The 22,680-nt window shown below is 47.2% G+C and overlaps 1 protein-coding gene across 4 annotated transcripts in view; it reads left to right on the forward strand.

The window, feature by feature from the left end:
* Window positions 1–19,641: 19,641 nt before the first annotated feature.
* Window positions 19,642–22,680, forward strand: part of ZNF710 (zinc finger protein 710) — a 74,387-nt gene continuing 71,348 nt past the window's right edge. Inside the window, exon 1 of one of the 4 annotated variants that reach the window (XM_070775130.1) lies at window positions 19,642–20,212. The gene's annotated coding sequence lies outside the window, so the exon portion shown is untranslated. The other 3 variants (XM_070775134.1, XM_070775133.1, XM_070775132.1) reach the window with 3 other exon arrangements.

Here is a 22,680-nt window from a genome sequence, read left to right on the forward strand (position 1 = left end):
AAGAGTCGGACACAACTGAGCGACTGAACTGAACTGAACTATATAGCTGACAGTGTTAGTTGGGTACCAAGGCTAACTTTGTTGATCTTACAAATAAATTGGACTTATGAACATGCTCTCCTCTTGGAACAGAACTTATTAGTATGCAGGGGACTTACTGTATAAGTGATATCATACAGTATTTGTTGTAAACTTATTTGACACTGGGCCTCCCTGATAGCTCAGTTGTTAAAGAATATGCCTGCAATGCAGCAGACCGTGATTCAATTCCTAGGTCAGATCAGGAAGATTTGCTGGAGGAGGGATAGGCTACCGACTCCAGTATTCCTGGGCTTCCCTTGTGGCTCAGCTGGTAAAGAATCCACCTGCAATGCAGGAGACCTGGATTCGATCCTTGGGTTGGGAAGATCCCCTGGAGAAGGGAAAGGCTACCCACTCCAGTATTCTGGCCTGGAGAATTCCATGGACTGTAGAGTCCATGAGGTCACAAAGAGTTGGACGCAACTGAGTGACTTTCACTTATTTGACACTGAAGCCTTTCTTATCCAATGTCATTTAACAAACACATTCGGGGGATAACTAATTTACAAGATAAAGCCCGGATACCTCAACACAGCATCCAAGATCATTCCATTCTGGCCACAACCTCCCTTTCCAGCCTCAGCACCCAGAATTCTTCCATGGTTACATCCTAGTTCCCACCACTCTGACCACACACAAATGCTTTGCACTTTCTCTGTATTTTGGTTCATATTATTCCCCTTTTCTTCCCTTTTCATTTTTCTAAATAAAACAACCTTTCTCAGGAGCTCCATGCAGATTATTATTTTATTAATAGGAATGGCCCCCATTTTGGGGGCACTTATCATGTGCCAGACCCTCCCCAGTCAGCTCTCCCCACTCAGGCCCATGGCTTTGGCACCGGAGCAAGGTGCTTACCATGACTTTGTTGCCTTCTATGCTTCGATACCTCTTTCCACTTGGCCCCCACAGTGCCTTGTACCAATGAGCCCCCTCTCCCTTGTCCTAGACCTCTCCCTGGCTTGGGTCTTCAATCGAATTTCCCCTCATTGCCAACGTCCCTCTTAGAAAAGAGCTTTGCAGCACCTACTTGACAAGGATGATTGAGATCTCTGGGGTTCATTCATTCATTCTATAAGTACTGATTAAGCACTGGAGGTTTTAAGATAGACATAGTCCCACCCTCACTGCAAGCCAGCAAAGACAGACAGGAAACACAGTGTAATGATCAATTCAATAACTGCTAATGTGCAAAGTATTGCCAAGAAGTGGGGGGATGGGCCAATGAGAGGGACAGAATGAGACAGGAAGGGCACAGGGCACAACCTTTAAAAGAATGGCATAGCCCAAGGACATGACATAAGCTGATTAGAACCAGCTATGTCCCAGATGGTGCTCAGTATATGTTCATTGTAACACATCAAAACGTTAAATGACACACCCACAGATGCCAGGACCATAAAGGCCAAAAAGTGGGCGGTGGCCCAATGCCTGAAAGTCCCCACCCCTTCCCCAAAACAGCTGGAATACTCCTCCCACTCATTGTTGTTGTTCAGTCACTAAGTGCTGTCCAGCTCTTTGCGACCCCATGGACTGCAGCAAGCCAGGCTCCTCTGTCCTCCACTATCTCCTGGAGATTGCTCAAATTCATGTCTATCGAGTTGATGATACTATCTAACCATCTCATCCTCTGCCACCCCGTTCTCCTTTTGCCTTCACTTTCCCAGCATCAGGGTCTTTTCCAATGAGTCAGCTCTTCACATCTGGTGGCCAAAGTATTGGAGCTTCAGCTCCTATTCATTAGCCTATGAAATAACCCACCCCTATAAACACTGACAACCCCATACCCAGAGGTCTCTTGCCACTCTTGCCTTCCAAGATGGCCCACACTCTGTCTATGGAATGTGTTTTCTCCCTGAATAAACTTTTTTTCACTCTTCTGTCGCTCTCTCTTAAATTCTTTCCTGTGGGAAGCCAAGAACCTATACTTGGCAGCCGTTCCAGACACTGGGATGTGACCAACCTCTTGGGCCCCACTATCTTTCCTGCAATAATATGTGCATGCTCAATCATGTCCGACTTTTTGCAACCCCATGGACTGTAGCCCACCAGGCTCCTCTCTCTGTGGCATTTCCCAGGCAAGGATACTGGAGTGGGTTGACATTTCCTCCTCCAAGAGATCTTCCTGACGCAGGGATCAAACCCACATGTCCTGCATCTCCTGCACTGGCCAGCAGATTCTTTTACCATTGAGCCACCTAGGAAGCCTAGAAGAAGAAAAGAAACACCGCTGGGCCAGCACACCCCATCCCTTGAAGGTGAGGAGGGTCTGCCTACACGCTCTGGCAGTCGCCACTATAGCCACTGCACATTTAGGAGGAGCAGAAGCTGGGGGTATCCTTGCCTGGGAAATCCCATGGACAGAGGAGCCTGGTGAGCTGCAGTCCATGGGGTCACAAAGCACCAGACATGACTGAGTGACTGAGCATGCACACCTGCAACAACCTGATCTGGTGTCCAGGGAGGGCCTCCTGGAGGAGACAAAGGCCCGTAAGAGACAGGACAGCATGTGAAGGACACAGGTGGGGAACTGAGGTGCATTTAGGGGCTGCAGTGAGTACAGCAGGTGGGGGGACTTTGGAAGAGGACAGTGAGTAACAGGAAATGACCTAAGAGTCTCCTCGAAGACTCAGCTCAGGGATGGGCCTCAAGAGGCTTGGGTATGAATCCTGATGGGGTCATTTACTCTCTGTGGGGCCTTGGGTGAATATCTTTTCTTTTATTTTTAATATTTATCTGGCTGCACTGAGTCTTGGTCACAGCACTCACAATCTTCAGTGTTTGTTGGGGGATGCGGGATCTTTAGTTGCAGCATGTGGGATCTAGTTCCCTGACTAGGGATCGAACCCAGGCCCCCTGCATTGGAAGCACAGAGTCTTAGCCACTGGGCCACCTGGAAGTCCCTTGGTGAGTTTCTTAACCTCTCTGTTTTTGTTTTCATAGCTGCAAATGGGGCATCTTCTCCAACACCTAGCTGAATTTAATAAGCACTTAATACAAGCCAGGCATTTTTTCCAAGAACTTTACAGGACATAACTAATTTAATCCTTACAATATTCCTAAGAGATAAGGTATTACCACTTAGCAGATAATGAAACTGAGTCACTAAATTAACTTGTTGAAGGTGACCCAGCATGCTGTTAGGTATCTACCTGGCAGGGTTTCCAGAGTTGAAAGAGATAAATAAAGTGTAACATTTAACACAGTGCCTGGCACACAGCACAGTTGGCCTTCCATATCTCCAGGTTCCGCATTCCCAGATTCAATCCACCTTGGATATCTGGGAAAAAAAAAAAAACAAAAACCAGAAAGTTCCAAAAAACAAAACTTAAATTTGTCAAGCCAGTGACTATTTACATAGCTTTTACATTGTATTGATAACTATTTGCATAGATTTCACATTTTCTTAGATATTACAAGTAATCTACAGATGACTTAAAGTACAGAGGCGGATGTGCTTGTGTTAATATGCAAAATATTAGTCTCTCAGTCGTGTCTGACTCTTTGTGACCCCATGGACTATGGCCCACCAGGCTCCTCTGTCCGTGGGATTCTCCAGGCAAGAATACTGGATTGGGTTGCCATTTCCTTCTCCAGCGGATCTTCCTGACCCAGGGATCAAACTTGGGTCTCCTACCTTGCAGGCAAATTCTTTACCAATTGACCCACCAGGGAAACTGGTTATATACAAAGACCATGCCATTTTGCACTGTGGAAACAAATCCCCACAGACAGTGAGGGAGCAATGTGATTGCTCAATAATTTTTACTATTTATTTTGATTTATCCTAAGGCCAGCGGGAAGCCATTAAAAGGCTATAAGCCATCAAGAGGATGTTTTTTTAAAGAATGGCTCTGAGGAGTCCAGGGTAGACGCAGAGAGAGTAATTAGAAGGCTGTTACAACTAGGAGTTCGCATGCCAGGCTAAGGATCCCACATCCCGCCACTAAAAGATCTTGTGTGCCACAATTAGGACCTGGTGAAGCCAAATAAGTAAATAAATAAAAATACTAAAAAGAAGACGACGACTGTTACAGGAGAGGGAAATACTAGCAGCCAAATCAGACTTGTGCGAGTAGGGTAATGAATCCCTGAAAGGTATTTCCACGGTGGAATCCATGTGTCTTGGGCATCGAGGGGTACTGAGGTTTAAAGAGTAGTGCCAGGTTTCTGGGCTTCTCAGGTGGCGCTAGTGGTAAAGAACCCGCCTGCCAATGAAGGAGACATAAGAGATGCAGATGCCATCCCTGGGTTGGGAAGATCCCCTGGAGGAAGAAATGGAAACCCACTCCAGAATTCTTGCCTGGGAAATCCCATGGACAGAAGAGCCTGGTGAACTGCAGTCCATGGGGCTGCAAAGAGTCAGACTCAACTGAAGCGACTTAGCATGAAAGCCAGGTTTCTGGCTGGCCTCGGATGCAGTGCCATTGACAGGAGCCCAGTGTGTGGGACAGATTAGGCATGGAGACTTGTCTATTTCGGACAAGTGACACGTAAAGAGGACATGTAAGTAGAGATGGGCAGCAGCTATGACATGCACAAGTTCAAATCCATGACCTGTGTTGTGCTGTAAGAGGCTAAGCCTTTAGCGAACAACGGACCACCTATCATTTGCTAGTCCTTTACTCTGCCTGACCCGGTTCTGATGCTTCATGGTCTCATTAAATCCTCCCCACACCCTGAGCGGAGCTCTGTTCTGGCCTTTCATTTAGAAAAGTGGGGGACTTCCTTAGTGGTCCAGTGGTTAAGAATCTGCCTTCCAATGCAGGGGACACAAATTCGACCCCTGGTTGAGGAACTAAGATCCCAGAGGCTGCAGGGCAACTAAGCCCACACGCTACAGCTAGAGACACCCACAAGCTGCAACAAAGTATCCCACATGCCACAAGGAGGATCCCATGTGCCAAAACTGAAAATAACACAGCCAAATAACTCGTAAGTTAAATCATAATAATAATGAATGAAGAATGCTTTTTAAAACGTGAAAAATGAGTTCAGGAAGGTTCGATTACTTTCCCAGTGTCAAGTAGCAGGCAGAGCTGGGTTTCAACCCAGGTTGTGTTGTTGTTCAGTCACTAAGTCACGTCCGACTCTTTGCGACCCCACTGACTTCAGCACACCAGGCCTCCCTGTCCTTCTCTCTCTCCTGGAATTTGCTCAAACTCATGTCCATTGAGTCGGTGATGCCATCCAACCATCTCGTCTTCTGTTGCCCCTTCTCCTGCCTTCAATCTTTCCCAGCATCAGGGTCTTTACAAATGAGTCAGCTCTTCTCATCAGGTGGCCAAAGTGTTGTAGTTTCAGCTTCAACTTCAGTCTTTTCAATGAATATTGAGGGTTGATTTCCTTTAGGATTGACTGGTTTGATCTCCTTGCAGTCCAAGGGACTCTCAAGAGTCTTCTCCGGCACCATAGTTCAAAAGCATCACTTCTTCAGTGCTCAGCCTTCTTTATGCTCCAGCTCTCACATCCATACATGACTACTGAAAAACCACAGCTTTGACTAGATGGACCTTTGTTGGCAAAGTAATGTCTCTGCTTTTTAATATGCTGCCTAGGTTTGTCATAGCTTTTCTTCCAAGGAGAAACCCAGGTTGTACCGATGCGGCAAAAGAGGTCACGTGGGCAGGTACACAAGCAGCTCAGACAGTGTAGACTTGTGTGGCTCAAGAGTGGAACCAACGCTGAGGATCTAAACAGCAAAAGAGACGGTCCCAACGGGTAAAAGTGAGGGTTTCCACTCTACCCCAAGTGCTTCAAAATCCCTTTGTGTTCATCAGTCCTGCTCACCTGTTTCCATGGTTTCTTCTCAGCTTGAGGAAGCCCTAAAGCCAACCTTTCCCCATGCTCTGGAGCTCAGTCCCCAAGAAGGGCACTTGCATGAGGGCACTAGACCAAATATCCCCAGTTTTGTCTGCAGACTAGGCCGTCCCACCAGTTCTCTGCTTCCTTTCTCCGAGTCGCACTCTCTTGCAGAAAAGGCAAGGAGGTAAAGTAGGACGACCCACCCCAGAGGAAAGGGTTAGCATCCAACACCAACAAAATGTCCAGTTGAGAGAATTTAAGTTGGGTCTCCCATTCCCCCCGCTGCTGCAGATTCCCCTAAGCTGCCTATTTCCCAAGACTGAGCAGGTCCCTGGTCCAGAAGAGAAGCTGGAATCCTAATCTTCAGTGCCAGCTTTCACTCTGGATTTATTTAAATGACATGAGTGCAAACATTCTAGTTTTGTTTCTGGTATTTTCTGTTCAGTGACCTGACTCATGTAACTTTTAATGATTTGTCTATTGGGACTTTAGTTTAAAAAATCATTTACATAAAAACATTTTAATGTGATTTTTAAGGTATTAAACATATTCAACACTGTCTTTTTAGTTTTGTCATCACTTTTTCTTTTAAAACTATACAAGTGATTTATGAGTATGAGGAGGAGAAGGGGCGAGAGAGGATGAGACAGTTGGATGGTAGCACCAACTCAATGGACATGAGTTACTGCAAACTCAGGGAGATGCTGAAGGACAGGGAAGCCTGGCATGCTGCAGTCCCTGGGGTCGCTAAGAGTCAGACATGGCTTAGCAACAGAAAAACAACAAAGTGTGTGTGCTCTTATTGTATGATATTAAAACCCTTACAGTTCAAATAAATCAAATGTCCCGTTCAGTTCCGTTCAGTTCAGTTCAGTCGCTTAGTCGTGTCCGACTCTTTGCCACCCCATGAATCGCAGCACACCAAGCCTCCCTGTCTATCACCAACTTCCGGAGTTCACCCAAACTCACGTCCATCCAGTCGGTGATGCTATCTAGCCATTTCATCCTCTGTCGTCCCCTTCTCCTCCTGCCCTCAATCCCTCCCAGCATCAGAGTCTTTTCCAGTGAGTCAACTCTTCGCATCAGGTGGCCAAAGTATTGGAGTTTCAGCTCAGCATCAGTCCTTCCAATGAACACCCAGGACTGATCTCCTTTAGAATGGACTGGTTGGATCTCCTTGCAGTCCAAGGGACTCTCAAGAGTCTTCTCCAATACCACAGTTCAAAAGCATCCATTCTTCGGCGCTCAGCTTTCTTCACAGTCCAACTCTCACATCCATACATGACCACAGGAAAAACCATAGCCTTGACTAGACGGACCTTTGTTGGCAAAGCAATGTCTGCTTTTTAATATTCTATCTAGGTTGGTCATAACTTTCCTTCCAAGGAGTAAGCGTCTTTTAATTTCATGGCTGCAATCGCCATCTGCAGTGATTTTGGAGCCTCCCAAAATAAAGTCTGACACTGTTTCCACTGTTTCCCCATCTATTTGCCATGAAGTGATGGGACCAGATGCCATGATCTTCGTTTTCTGAACGTTGAGCTTTAAGCCAACTTTTTCACTCTCCTCTTTCATTTTCATCAAGAGGCTTTTGAGTTCCTCTTCACTTTCTGCCATAAAGGTGGTGTCATCTGCATATCTGAGGTTATTGATATTTCTCCCTGCAGTCTTGATTCCAGCTTGTGCTTCTTCCAGCCCAGCGTTTCTCATGGTGTACTCTGCATATAAGTTAAATATGCAAGGTGACAATATACAGCCTTGACGTACTCCTTTTCCTATTTGGAACCAGTCTGTTGTTCCATGTCCAGTACTAACTGTTGCTTCCTGACCTGCATATAGGTTTCTCAAGAGGCAGGTGAGGTGGTCTGGTATTCCCATCTCATTCAGAATTTTCCACAGTTTATTGTGATCCACACAGTCAAAGGCTTTGGCATAGTCAATAAAGCAGAAATAGATGTTTTTCTGGAACTCTCTTGCTTTTTAGATGATCCAGCGATATTGGCAATTTGATCTCTGGTTCCTCTGCCTTTTCTAAAACCAGCTTGAACATCTGGAAGTTCACGGTTCATGTATTGCTGAAGCCTGGCTTGGAGAATTTTGAGCATTACTTTACTAGCATGTTAGATGAGTGCAATTGTGCGGTAGTTTGAGTATTGTTTGGCATTGCCTTTCTTTGGGATTGGAGAAGGCAATGGCACCCCACTCCAGTACTCTTGCCTGGAAAATCCCATGGACAGAGGAGCCTGGTAGGCTGCAGTCCATGGGGTCGAGAAGAGTCGGACACGACTGAGTGACTTCACTTTCACTTTTCTCTTTTATGCACTGGAGAAGGAAATGGCAACCCATTCCAGTATTCTTGCCTGGAGAATCCCAGGGACGATGGAGCCTGGTGGGCTGCCGTCTATGGGGTCGCACAGAGTCGGACACGACTGAAGCTACTTAGCTTAGTTTAGCTTAGCTTCTTTGGGATTGGAATGAAAACTGACATTTTCCAGTCCTGTGGCCACTGCTAGCCCACTCCAAATGCTATCAGTTTGTGTATATCCATCCTGACCACCTTCTAGGTATTTACACACTTCATACATTTACAAAAATACATAGTTTTGTTTTGTGTACATTTTTCTTCTTTATGTGAACATCATACTAACTGCAACTTGCCTTCTTTGCTTAACAATACATCTTAGAGGGAATTCCCTGGTGGTCCACTGGTTAAGAATCTGCCTTCCGATGCAAGGGACAGTGTCTGGTTCGATCCCTGACCAGGAAACTAAGATCCCAGATGCCTCAGAGCAACCAAGCCACAACTACAACTAGAGTCCCTTTGCCACAAGGAGGATTTCGCATGACATAAGGAAGATCCTGCATGCTGCAACTGGGACTGACACAGATAAATAAATACGTATTTTTCAAAAACAAACAAAAAACCTCCAACATATCATTTAGAGATAATTTTTGTTTTCTTACCATGTAAAGTTTGACTTATTTATACAACCAAAAATGTTCTCTTTTTCCTTGATTTCTCCCTTTGGTTCTAAGCTTAGGGAGTCATTTCTTCTCCAGGTGTTTGAAACTGTCTATTTTCTTTTCCTCACAACATTTTTACATTTGGTCTTTATTATTATTGCTATTATTATGTCCAAATAAAATATATTTGTTGTATTATGTGAGATGAGGATACATTTTTTTCCCCAAATTGCCAGCCAGTTAGCCCAAAATAATTTTCTAAATTACCCTTTCTTTTCCTGACGATGGTACTTTATTACACATTACATGTGTATCATTGTCTCATTCTAAAAGTCCTATTTTAAACTACTAAGACAACTACAAATTTTTGTCCTCATACCACACAATTTTAAATATCACAAATTCATAATATGTTTTGTGGCTACTTCTATTCCCTCATCCTCACTCTCATTTTACAAAACTTTCGTTGAAATTCTACCTCTTTATTCTGCTAAATGAGTTAATGAATTTTATAATCTTTTCCTTTTTTTTGAAAAGTTAAAATCACATTTGGATTTTCATTAAGCCTGTAAATTAAATTGACCTTTCCATCTTTACATCATTTAGCCTTTGCACTAGGCATAAAGAATGTCTCTCCCTAGTCATCTTTTCTTTTAACCTTAGGAAAAAAAATTATAGATTTCTTCATAGAGAAAATGCTATATTCTGGATTAGTTTATATATCCCATGCTTCAAAACTTTAGAAGATAAACCCTCTTCCCCAGTAAAACCATTTGAACTCACAACTTTGGGGCACAGCATTCTTGATATCTGTCTTAAATTCCTCCTCAACTTGTTTATTCGTTAAACTAGTATTTATTTCAAGTGCCTGATATGCTTCAGGCCCAGGTTTGTGCATAGGGATACAGCAGCAAATAAAATAGCTTTCTTTTTTTTTCTTTTGACAGCTCCTCTTGGCTTGTGGGATCTTCGTTCCTCCACCAGGAATTGAACTCCAGCCCCGCCAGTGAAAGCGCTGAGTGCTAACCACTAGCCTGCCAGGGAATTCCCAGATAGTTTTCGTACAAGCATCTCAAAATATAATGCTTACTTTAAAAAAAAAAAAAATCACGATTATCTCGAAATTAAAAGTTTAATTAAAAACACTAAAGTCCTCTCTTCTTAGGAAGCTGGTGTTCTAGTGGGGAGAGAAGAAGGGAAACAAGTAAGCAATTAGGCATATGTCATATCAGATGGTGAGAAATGCTGCCGAGAAAAAGTGCAGTTTCCAAAAGCTGGTCAGGGGCAGACGCTCTGTCCGCTGATTTTGAACAGAAGCTGAAGGAGGTGGCTTAAATTTTCTGCTTCTGCTTCTGCTTCTGTCAGAGAAACTTCTCTATTTTTTCCCACAGAAAATTATCTCAGAAGTATTCAAATTTGTCTACAATCTCACATATTCTTTTATATTTTTAAGTCTATTTTGTCATTTCTACCATTTCACCCTAAGTTTTATTTCTGTTTTTTTCCCTTCATCATATTTGTCCATTGTATTATTTAGATCTTGTTTTTTACATAAAGAATCAACTCAAGGATGTATGTGTTATGTACTGTTTTTCTATTTTTTAATTTTTTTCTGTTTCTTTTCTGATCTCTTCCTTCCTCATCTTTATTTGGGGTTTTGTTTTCATGTATTTCTAAAGTATTTAATGAGCATTTTGCTTGTTTAAATTTCTCTGGATTTAATAGTAAAATCACTTTAAAAACTAAATAAAATTTTGAGTAAAGCTTTGTGTACATGCTGTTGGTTTTCCTAGGTGTGACTCTTTATTTTTCTTTCTAAATTAACACAACTCCTAGTATATATAACTGAATCATTGTGTGGTATACCTGGAACTAACACCATATTGTAACTCAACTATACTTCAAAAAAACAAAGTTAGACACACACACACACACACACACACCGCCCCCCAAAGAAAACTGTATTCATGCAAAAAAATAAATAAATAAAGGCAGTGAAGCTCACACACACAAACTCCACTTCATTCCTGATTTTCTCCTTTATCCAAAAGCTTATTTGGGAGAATTTTAAATAGTCAATTTCTAACAATAATTTCTAGTGTTAGCATATTGTGAACAAAGAATATGATCCACATGACATTTGTATTTTGAATTCATTGGGCTTTTCTTTGTGGAGGAAACTGTGATCCACTTTTAAAGTTATTTTCTGGATCCTGGGAAACAGGCTGAGTAACTTACAGCCCAAGCCAAAGTCAGTATATCTTCAGGAACTGGGGAAAAGAACAAAATGTGAACAGGAAGTAAGCTTCAAAGAGGAAGTGATTTTGATACAGAGGAGACAAAGGACTGGCTTTTTCCAGTACCCACTAAAGGCCAGGCACTGTGCTGGGTGCTTTGAATGTATTGTCTCATTCTGAGGCCAAGCAGGATTCTTCAGAGCAGGAAATGGTGCCCTGGGGAGGTTAAGTAACTTCCTAAAGTCTGTTCCTTGTTCACAGTCCTGTCCCCCTCGCTATGCTGAGCAGCTTCCCACTTTCAAGACTCAGTTTAAACATCACCTTTTTTCTCAAAGAGAAGAGCTGGGCACCCCTCCTCTATTCGTGTAGAAGTCATCGCTAGTCACATCTGCCACCCTTGTTACCCTGTAAGACCTGTAAGGACAGCCAGCACGTTGTGGGTTCTTAATAAATATTTGTTATGAAGTGAAGAATACAGGCAAAAGGACCAAAATAAAGGACCAAAAAAGAGTTCCTGTATGAAGAAAGAACACAACAAAGCCATCAGCCAAGCCATCAGCCTAAGGACCCTTCTCCGACTCCTGCCAAATGGCGATGCCTCGGGGTTTACAAGTAATAATTTTGGCATTAATAGCTCGATCTGTTTGCAAAGTGTTTGCTGTCTACACAGCATTATCCTATCTGCACTATCTTATTTGGTCTCCAAGAATGGGTTGTCCTAAGCCCCATTTTCTAGGTATAATAGTGAAGCATTTAGAAACTGAGTCTGGCCAAGGTCAGACAGGGAAGCCTGGCGTGCTGCAGTCCACGGGGTCGCAAAGAGTCGGATCTGACTCAGCGACTGAACAACAAGGTCATACAGCTTGCAAGTCGCCATAACCAAGAGCTCCTCAGACTCCACTTAATGCCACATTCAAACTTGAACCCAGGTCCCTCCTGATGCTAAAGCAGACCTGCAGACACACATGCACGCTCACGCACAAACATACCTTGCTGCCTCGGTGGAGAGGAGACGTTCAATTCCCCTCCTGCCTCGCTCATCATTGTGGTTTCACAATGGAGTCTTTCTTCTTCAGACAACATGTTTAATTAATGCCTTAAAGGAAATTCATGAGGGTGATCCCTGATGTTACATGCTCATTCATTCATCTGTTCTTATGGACGATAAACACTGACAGAGCATTGACTGAGGCCCTGTTAAGAATGCAAAGCCAGGTAATCTGCTAGCCTGGACACTGGGACCCAGGTGAAGGGTGGGGAGGATGACTTTCGGGGACCTTCAGGACCGCTCTGCTCACAGTCCACTCACCCCACTTCCAGGCCTGCCTCCTCCTCCCCCACCCTCCCAGTCCCCACCCCACACTCTCTTTATCTCCCTTCACAAAAAGCCCCATTCTCTTTTTGCACAATACACTTTCACAATAGATAGTCTATTCAACCCAGAGCCCAAATCATCAGCAACCAAAATGCTTGGTTCCTCTTTCCTCCTAGGTCTTCAAAAGTTTCCAGGGGAGGAGGAATAATTGCATTCTGTAGCGTAACTTCCTGTCCCTGTTTGCTTGGCTGTTTCTCCTGCAAACTGGAAGGTCCTCGAAGCCCTGGCCTGGGTCTTTTCACTATTGACTGTAGAATAAATGAAAAACCCAGGTCTTGCTCTCTAAATATACAGGTTATTGTTTACAATAATATAATCATTATAGAAATTTGACAAATACTTTGAGACAAAGAAGACAATAAAAAATTATCTAATATTCCAACAAACACATATAACTTTTTATTAATTTTTACTTATTTTTAAAAATTTTGGCCACACTGTGTGGCATGCAGAATCTTAGTTCCCCAACCACGGATCAAACCCATGCTCCCTGCAACGGAAGTTTTAACCACTAGACTACCAGGGAAGTTCTACAAGTAACTTTTAAACTTGTCTGTATTTCCTTCCAAGTTTTTATATGTACTTTTCAGGATAAATATTCAATATATATGTATATACAAAACTTGGCAAGACTACAATTGCATATGCAATTTTGTATCTCACGCACTACATCAGAAACATTTTTCAGGTCATTAAATATTCTTCAAAAACATGGCTTTTAATAGCAATGCAGTTACATCAAACATGCATGCCGTAACTTCTTTAAACATTTCCTCACTGTTGAATACTTGGGTTATTTCCTTTCTTCCTTCTGTTCTTTTCCTTTTTATTGGCTGTAATTTTTGCCAACATAAATAACATTTTGATAAACATCCTTAACTCACATCTTTGTCCACACTGATGATTCCCCCTCCAATAGATTTCTAGAACTAAAGTTATTAATCAAAAGACACAAACTTTTTCAACTTCTCTTGACTTACAATATCAAATTATTTTCCAGGCTTTGATCCATCAGCCTTCTTATAGGAATACATGTCATCATTGTGGTCTTTATGTATTTATGTATTTTTAACTGTTTGGTGAAGCTAGCAGTTTCCTGTTTATGGTAGGTGGCCCATGTTTCTTTTAGCTTATTTTTAGTCTTATATTTATGCAAATAAGGCCAGTTAATTTACTGGTCCAAACAATGATGGGAATAAAGCCACACAACTATGCACTCTTGGTCGTAAGGGGGATGGAAGTTTCACCCTATCGTCATTCCCTGAAAAATGATGCACAAAGGTCAGATGCTCACCCCATCTATCCAGCTACAAAGACTTGCTTTCTTTGGGTTTTTCCTACAAACCCTGAAAGTCATTTAGCCGTGTCCGATTCTTTGAGACCCCATGAACTATACAGTCCATGGAATTCTCCAGGCCAGAATACTGGAGTGGGTATAGCCTATCCCTGCTCCATGGGATCTTCCTGACCCAGGAACTGAACCAGGGTCTCTTGCATTGAACCTCCTCTCCTGCGTGAGGATTCTTTACCAGCTGAGCTACCAGGGAGGCCCCCCTTGAGTCTCCCTAAATTGCCACTACACTTCTGAGAATTTTGAGCTGCTGCCCAATACAACTTCTGTAGGACTCTGGTCCCTGACTTAGTTCTCAGTGACTCTCCAGCTCTGGTCCTCCTGCCACCTCCTACATCCCATCCTTTCAGGAGTTCAAGGTTTGCCTCTGCTCTCTGAAACCCCTTGAAGTTCCTTCCATCCTCAGGGTCCTGCATCTTCTATTGACTGGAATCCATCCAGTGGGGAGGTCTGATTCTCAAAACCTTATATTAGACATTGCAAAGTCACTGAAATATATATATATATATGTATATACACATATATATTATATCGTTCAGTTGCTCAGTTGTGACCAACTCTTTGTGATCCCATGAGCTGTAGCACACCAGGCTTCCCTGTTCTTTACCATTTCCCAGAGCTGACTCAAACTCATGTCCATTGAGTCAGTGATGTCATCCAACCATCTCATCCTCTGTCATCCCCTTTTCTTCCTGCCTTTCAGTCTTTCCCAGCATCAGGGTCTTTTCCAATGAGTCAGCTCTTCAAATCAGGTGGCCAAAGTATTGGACCTTCAGTTTCAGCATCAGTCCTTCCAATGAATATTCAAGGTTGATTTCCTTTAGGACTGACAGCTTTGATCTCCTTGCGGTCCAAGGGACTGGTCATGGTGGAGAGTTCTGACAAAAAGTGGTCCACTGGAGAAGAGAATAGCAAACCACTTCAGCATTCTTGCTTGAGAACCCCATGAACAGTATGAAAAGGCAAAAAGATATATAGTATTTATGAAAATATTTCTTTATCTGGCTGCACGGGTCTTAGTGGCGGTGGCACGCAGGACCTTTTAGTCGCGGCATGTGGCATCTACTTCCATGAACAGGGATGGAATCCAGGCCCCCTGTATTAGGAGCACAAAGCCTTAGCCACTGGACCACCAGGGAAGTCCTTGATATAAATTTTTAATGTTTGTTTGGTTCTGCCAATGAAAGCAACAAATTTTAATAATCATCTGCTGATCTCCCAGCAGTTACTCTGGTGAATACGTCAATTGGAACACTGAAGAGCTGTGTTTCATCCCTTTATTTGGTTTATTAGATTCTTCAGATTTTCAGAGATTTCAGAGATGGGTATGAACATTCTTGAAGGTCTGTGACATGACTGCATCCTCCCATTAATAAACCTTATACTAACAAATATTCCCTCCCATTCCAGCCATGGGGCTCCTGAAAAGCCCAGGGGAGGCTTCCTTTACTGCTTCTGCATCGGAACAGCTGATTTCTTTCTCTCTCATGTGAGTGAATCTGAAGGCTTCCTTCCTGGGTTTAAGAGGATCGGGGGACTTGGCTAAAGGTGGTGGTGTCTGTGAGCGTAGGCCATTGTGAGTACTTCCTCACGGTCATTCACACAGGCTTCACCGTTTGCCAAATGAAGTATCACGCATCACGGGTCATACATCACCTGCTTTCATGCCTGCCCACAATCCCAGGAGATGGCCATTACCGAAGCTACTCAGGTGGCAGAGAAGGAAGTGGGTCACTGCCCAGACAGGTTCTTGCAGGGAGGTGATCTGGGAGAGAAAACGGGGAAGTATGAGGAGCGGATGGGCTTCCCTGGTGGCTCAGATGGTAAAGAATCTGCCTGCAACACAGGAGACGCTGGTTTCATCCCTGGGTCGGGAAGATACCCTGGAGAAGGGAATGGCTACCCACTCCAGAGAATCCTGGAGAATCCCATGGACAGAGGAGCCTGGTGGGCTAGTCCATGGGGTCACAGAGTCAGGCATGACTGAGAGACTAATACGCGCATACACACACCCATGAGGAGGGGATATGGGAAAGAAAAGAAGAAAAGAGAGATGTTGAAAGGAACTCCCACCTAGAAACTGGCTGCAAATTCTCGCTCAGTCACTCCATAGCTGTGACCTTGGAAAGCTTTTTTTCTTGGAAAGCTTTTAAACTTTTCTGTGCCTCGGTCTCCTCAGCTGTAAAATGGTGACCAGAATATGACATTTATCTGGCACAAAGGTGACTGTACAGTATATTTATCACAGCAGGTCCATAAAAGCAGAAAATTGGGAATATCCTGCAAGTCCAGTGATTTGTTTTTAAACAAGTAATATAAACACATGCTATGGGAAAATACCATTTGTTAAGAATGACAATGGATGTTTACAGACAGGGGAAGATATCTGTGACATATTATCAAGTAAAAGTGGCTGCTATTCGGTAGGAATAACATTATGTCATTTTGTTAATTTTCTTAAAATAATATATTTACATGTATAGTCATTCATCTGGTTAACAATATTTACTTTGCATAGTTTTATTACTACGCATTTATGTGCAGATGTGTGCCTATAGAATGTCCAAGGTTATATACCAAACTGTAATGTCTCTACAGGAGTTCTTTTTCAGATTTGCTTAGCTGGTTATGAAATTCTCTCACAATGAACTTGTGTCATAAAGAAATAGTAGAAGTGCAAAAGGTTTATGATGCAGGAACTGGAACCCTGGTGTCTGCCTGGATCCAGGGGGCAGGTTGCTGATGCCAAGTTCATTTGCAGGTTGCCTGGAGAATGAGGAACCCAAGCAAAGGACTAAGAGGTTTCAAGAGATGTAATGTGGGCTCTAGAGGAGTCAAAAGTCACTCTCTCCCCGTCTCTTCTCCCCAGTGTGAACTTCTGCGTCTACTTTTCTCCACTGAGCAAACAGCCAGGCACCTACTCCTAGGGGTCCTCCGGGATTTTACAAGGCCCACTCTCCTCTGTTCCTATTTGCTCTTCGGGCAGGCGACATCTCCACCCATCAGGCCAGGCCTTGGTAACCACAGTTGTCACATTCTGGTCTCATTCCTGAGATGACACCCTGGCCATCCTGGTTGGATGTAGGTGATCCCCAGTCCCAGCCACCCATGAGGACACAGGGCATCTCTGAAGGAATGCTCTCTCCACAGCCAGTTCATCACAATTCAGGTATGGTGACTCACTCAAGTTTCAACCCTTAACATAAATCTCATTTTCAGTTGGTAAGAGCACCTCCAGTCACTCCCTAACACATAATGACAATGAATAAAAGCTATCAGGCATTGGAGCTTATGTCCCAGATGCTGAGCTGGGCACAGGCTTTTTTAAGCCTCACAGAAACCCTGTGAGTCAGTTGTTTTTACCCCATTTCACAGATGAGAAAACTTATATTCAGAGAGGTCAATTGGCCCAGGAATATGCAGCAAGTCAACCTGGACCCTTAAACATAAAACACCACTTCTGCGGCCCATAGGTCTTCTCGGTGGTTTAGTTGCTCAGTTGTGTTCAACTTCTCAGACCCCACGGACTGAAGCCCACCAGCCTCCTTTGTTCCATGGGATTTCCCATGCAAGAATATTGGAGTGGGTTGCCATTTCCTTCTCCAGGGGATCTTCCCAACCCAGGGATCGAACCCAGATAGACCCAAGCAGTCCCCTGCATTGCAGGATTCTTTCTGATGGAGCCACCAGGGAAGCCCATAGGTCTTCTTACCCTCAGCTTATAAAGATGGAAACTAAGGCTATTAACCACCCAAGTTCATGATGTGAGCAAGTGGGAGAGGCGAAAATTTTAAAATCTCCCTGCTATCCTGCCCCTCCCCAACTGGTGCTCGGACACCTGTGTGTCCCTGCTCCGCCACTGTACTCTCCACTGCTGGAGACTCCAAGAATCCAGAAGAATGCGCTCTCTTGCCTTGGCACCTTCAGACAGGCTGTGCTATCACACGAATTTACCTAGACATCTAGACACAACTTCCTCCAGGAGTCATCCCTGACTGTCTCAGTCCAAGCACCCCTTTTCTAGATGCTCCCTTGGTTCATCCTTACGTGTAACATGAGGCCCTGTGGTTGCCTGTCTTCTTGTTTCTTCCCCTGCCAGTCTAAAGCCTGAGTGACGACCACAGGCACTGATGGCTGTTAGGTCCTTAGCACCCAGCATGGAGTGGGCACAGAGCAGGTATTCAGTAAGCATGGGTTACCCGAATGCTCCACGGTCAGTGCTGTTTGTTTTATTTGGAGGAAATAATTTAGGTGCACTAAGCAGACTCTAAAATGACAGAAATGTGGCTCTCTGGACACCCCGTTAAGAGGGCAGTATGGATGGGGGATGGATGCACTGGGGTCATCCAGGGCTCAGTTGCCGTGATATTAAAAACCACGGAGTCCTCCTTGCTAAAGCAAGTCCCAGGCTACTGTTTTCTCACTCCCAGTCAGAAACAAATCATGTTCTGAGTGACTGGAGTCATTGCTCACAGCACCGGGAGCTGGTTTAGGGTGGGGTGAGGGGCAGTGGCCTTGGGGCTCCAGTGTCTAAAGGCCCAGGCCTGCGGGCTGGGGGGAGGGGTGCAGAGTGGCAGGTCCTGTGTGTGAGTGGGGGGCGGGGGGGGGGAGACAATGGGGCTCAGCATCTGCTCCTCGCTGGGAGAAGGGACCCTCCAGTGAAAAGCCAGGGAGAGCAGGGAAGTGTGGGAGGAATTGATGAGGAGAAGGGGTGGAGCCAAGGAGACGCAGCCGGGAGGAAGGAAGAGAAGGGGAAGGAAGAGCGGAGGGAGGGGAGAGGATCCAGGCTCTCCTTCCTCCCGGTGACCTGGTCGGGAGCCGCAGCCTCCTCTAGCATTGTTTCCTGCGGAAACGTCGGGGGCCCATGGAGACTCACGCTTCTCCCCAGTCCCTGGCAGCAGCCCCCAGTCCAAAGGCCAGGCATCCAGCAGGTGCTCAATACTTAGTTGGGCAAAAGAGACATGTGGCCCAAGTTTGCTCTGGGAACTTTTCCCCTCCCTTCTCCCCACTGGAGAAGAAGGCAGAGCAGGTTCTTGAGAACACGCCCAGGCGCCCCATGAATAATTGACCCTTCGTGGGGTCTCTGCCGCGTTCGGTCCAAGGGCTCGGAGTGGAGAAGCGGCTGGACGTTAGAGGCCGGTCGGGAGCCGGGGGAAAGCAAAGCTGCGCCAAGGCCCGCGGCCCTGCAGGGAGGAGCTGGGGGCCCGACCCCCGCAAGACCAACGGCCACGCCTCGGCGCCCCCCAGCAGCGCGCCCTTCTGCGACGGGCGAGGCTGCGGGGGCCGGATCCCAGCGGCTCCTCCGATCCCCTTCCCCACCCCGACCCAGGCGCTCGCAATACGCCCCGCTCCCTCGAGTCTGGACGTCCAGGGCTCTGCAAACAGCTGTTCAAAGGCTTTTTACAGTTCATTGCTCTGCGGGGATGTTTGTTCCAAGCCCATCTGCCTACTTTAAAAATATATAAGTGAAGAACACACCCAACCTTCCACCTCTGGCTGGGGAGGGGCGGGCTTGGCGGCCCCCGCCCGCACTTCGGAAGAAACCGGCAATCAGCACCCGCGGCTGCGTCCCCCCAACCCCCACCGACTCTCCTCTCGGGAGAACGTCCCATGCTTCCCACGGGGGCGGGGGGGGGGGGGGGGCGTCCCCTGGCCCCCTTTGTGCCAGGCAGAACCGGGCCCCCCATTTCCATGAGAGGTTCTTATGCTCCCCCTCTCCCCCGCTTCAGTTAATCTTTGTTCCCCTTTTCTGCTGAGGAGAAAAAAAAAGAGAGAGAAAGAAAAGGAGGAAAAAAGGCGTGACTTGATTCTCAAACGAAACTCCCACAGCAAACAAAACCCTTTTAGAGAAATAAGAAAGGAGGAAGAAGGAAGAAAAGAGGGAAGGGAAAAAAAGAAAGAGAGAAACCCCTCCAGGCTTTCAATTTGAGTGGGAGAGTTGAACCGAAAGAAAGAGAAAGAAAGGAAGAAAAATCCTCTCTGCGGTAGAAAGAGAAAAGAAAACTTGGGCTGACAAGAGGGGGGTGTTGGGGGGGGGGGTGGAAGGAAGTGAGAAAACAAAAGAGAGATAAAAGGGCTGCTTTTCTGTCTTTCTCTTCCTCCGCGAGCTGGGTTAGGAGGAGCTGTTTTGCATCCCTTCACGTCAGCCCTGCCTCATTCCCTTCTTCCAGGGAGGGAGAGAGAGCGAGCGAGCGAGAGAGAGAGAGAGAGAGGAGAGGGAGAGAGGGGGAGAGAGAGAGAAAGAGAGGAGCCGGAGGGAGGGCGGCAGGAGCAGGCGGCGGGCGCGCGTGGAGGCGGGCGGCGGGCGCGCAGCAGCAGCCCGGGCGGTGGGCAGCCAGGAGCCCCCCCCGGCCCCGGCCCGCCACGGGCCCCAGCGCAGGAGCCGCGCCCGGACCCAGGGTGAGTGTCCCGCGCGGCCCCCGGCCCCCGGCCCCGCAGCCCCGGGCGGCGCGCCGGCGGGGGCGCGGGGGGCGCGGGGGTGGGTCGCTGCGGCCGCGGCCGACCCGCCCCCCGCCTCTCCCCGGGGACGGCGGCGCGCAGGCCCTCGCCGCGCTGCAAACATGTCGTCTTTTCCTTTCACTTCCACATTCCCTCATGCCGGAGAGCTGGAGGGAGAGAGGGAGAGCCGGGGAAAGAGGGAGAGATGGCGTCTGGAGGGAGGGAGGGGGGTGTAGAGGGGGAAGGGAAGGAGGGAGCGTGCAAGCGAAAGCGGGCGAGAGCGAGGAGAGCGCGCGAATGAGAGAGAGGAAGAGAGAGAAAGGGAGGGGAGAGAGAGAGAGAAGCAAAAATGAAAGGAAAGCGCGGCGGCGGCGGGGCGGGAGGCCCGGAGGCGGCGGCGGCGGCTCGCGGGCCCGCACGTGGGTGTCCCGGCGCCCGGTGCGCTCCCCCCGCCGCCCGCCCGGACTCAAAGTTTCACCCCCTCGCCGCGCCGCCCCGCCCCGCCGCTGCCCACAAACTTTATTCTCCGGGCGGGTGGGGTGGCTGCGCGTCCCCGCCGTCCGGGGTGGGGGAGGGCCGGGCGCGCCGCCTGGCTGTCGGGGGGCGCCCCCCCGGGGCCGCCGCGCGCCCCCCCAGCCCGGGGCCGGGGACCTGTTGAAGGCGCTCGCCGTCCGGCCGGGTCCCCACGGCCCTCCTTGGTCGGTCTCGGTTCCCCTTCCTCGTCGCCCACCCTTCTCCGTTTCCTCGCGGTCATTTTCCTAATTGGACAGAGCTGTGGGGTGTGATCGCTGGCGTCAGACTGGGGGGCCCCGGAGGCTGCCAGGTGGGCGCGGGGGACTTGGGGACCGACGGGACAGCCCCAGCCAGCGTGCAGAGCCCACAGATCCGGCCCTGGTGCCACCGCCCCCCTAACCACGGACTTGCTAACTAGTGCGTATCGGGTTTTTTTTTTTCCAACTTGCCTTTTAAGATGACTTTTATGGTCGCTGCAACTGCTTCCCTTCAGTCTGTGCTGTAGTTTGGGAAGATTTAAGAGGCCAGGGAGGTGCTTGCGTGGGTTTTAACTAACCCGAAACGATCATTAATGTATCTCTTAGCTCTGCAAGGGATCGGGCAAGGCGTACTCGGAGCCCGGGTGCATTTTCACAGGGTCACTACGAGGTGCTGGTCCTTTCCCGGTCTGAGCGGTCCAATGAGGGACCCGCCTGGAGGCCCACCCTAGAGCTGCGGGCGGAGCGCCCTAAGTGCTAAGGGCACCGAGAACGCCTTGATTTCTGTGCAAAATGGAAACTCCCAGCCGGCGTAGACCTGGAGGGGATATAGCCAGTTCCGGAGGGCGCCGGGGAAACTCACAAGATTACCCCACAGGTGTGCGGAGAGGGACTTTGAACTGTGGGGGTCACCCAGCCAACTTCGAAGCTGCTCTTTCAGTGCTGCCTTTGTACACGTGTAAGTAAAACAGTCAAAGTTCATTTCTGCCAAGCGGAGGGCCTGGAGCCTGCATCCCTGCTTTTGCCCGGAGACCTGGGGGCCTTCAAAGGACCCGCCGGGCCAGGTGGGGGAGGGGAGGTGAACCGCCCCTAATTGTCTTTAGACTTTAAGAAAAGGCATTCTTAGTGTTTGTGATCAAAGCCTTGGGCCTGTCTGGTTTTGATTTTTGAGACTTATGGTAGTCCCTTTCTCGTTTAAAGCAAATATTAGTCTCTAGAACTTTCCTGGTGGTTTTGTCAGCTGGCCCTCCAGCCACACGTCACTGTGTGCCAGGCACCTGCCAGTCTGGGAACAGGACCTCTAATTGGTCACCTGTAGCTCTAGTGGCTCTAGTGTTCCAGTAACCTGCAGGAGCCTGCCTTCTTGCTTGAGGGCAGTGGAGGTACAGCTGCTCTCTTTGAGGCAGGGTGAGTTGGCCATTTGGGTCATGTTTTCCTTTCCTCCAGGCTCATCTGGTTGCCTGTATGCCCATGGAGGGAGAGGCGTTGAAGTGGGAACAGAGGTTCCCGCTTCTCAGAAAAGATTTCTGGGTGAGTCCTTGACCTGTGGTGTGTGGCCATCGAGCCATTTCTTCTGAACTTGAGGCACTTCCATTCCAACCAGGCATTTTCTACCAGGGAGACTTATTTTAGGCTCTCCGTCTGGAGACAAGGAGACGGACAAGGTCTGGCATGGTTTTTGAGTTGGAGGAAGGGAGACTAATGGGCCCACCAGAGATTTTGCATACCTTCTATTTTAGGTTTGCCTTGTGGCCTAGGGATATTTCTACCAGAGTTGTGCTTGGAAATCTCAGGTTTGAAGATGGAAGGGAGTAAATAAATAAAGGAGGAGTCAGCGCATCTCAGGATGCTGTTTACAGCTTCTCTTCTGGCTGGCTCAGCCAGGAATCTGAGGGCGGGGGCTCATCTTGTTGAATTAAGGAATCTGCTGAGTCTCGT

Source organism: Bos indicus, chromosome 21, assembly GCF_029378745.1.
Source record: "Bos indicus isolate NIAB-ARS_2022 breed Sahiwal x Tharparkar chromosome 21, NIAB-ARS_B.indTharparkar_mat_pri_1.0, whole genome shotgun sequence".
Classification (NCBI taxonomy): domain Eukaryota; kingdom Metazoa; phylum Chordata; class Mammalia; order Artiodactyla; family Bovidae; genus Bos; species Bos indicus.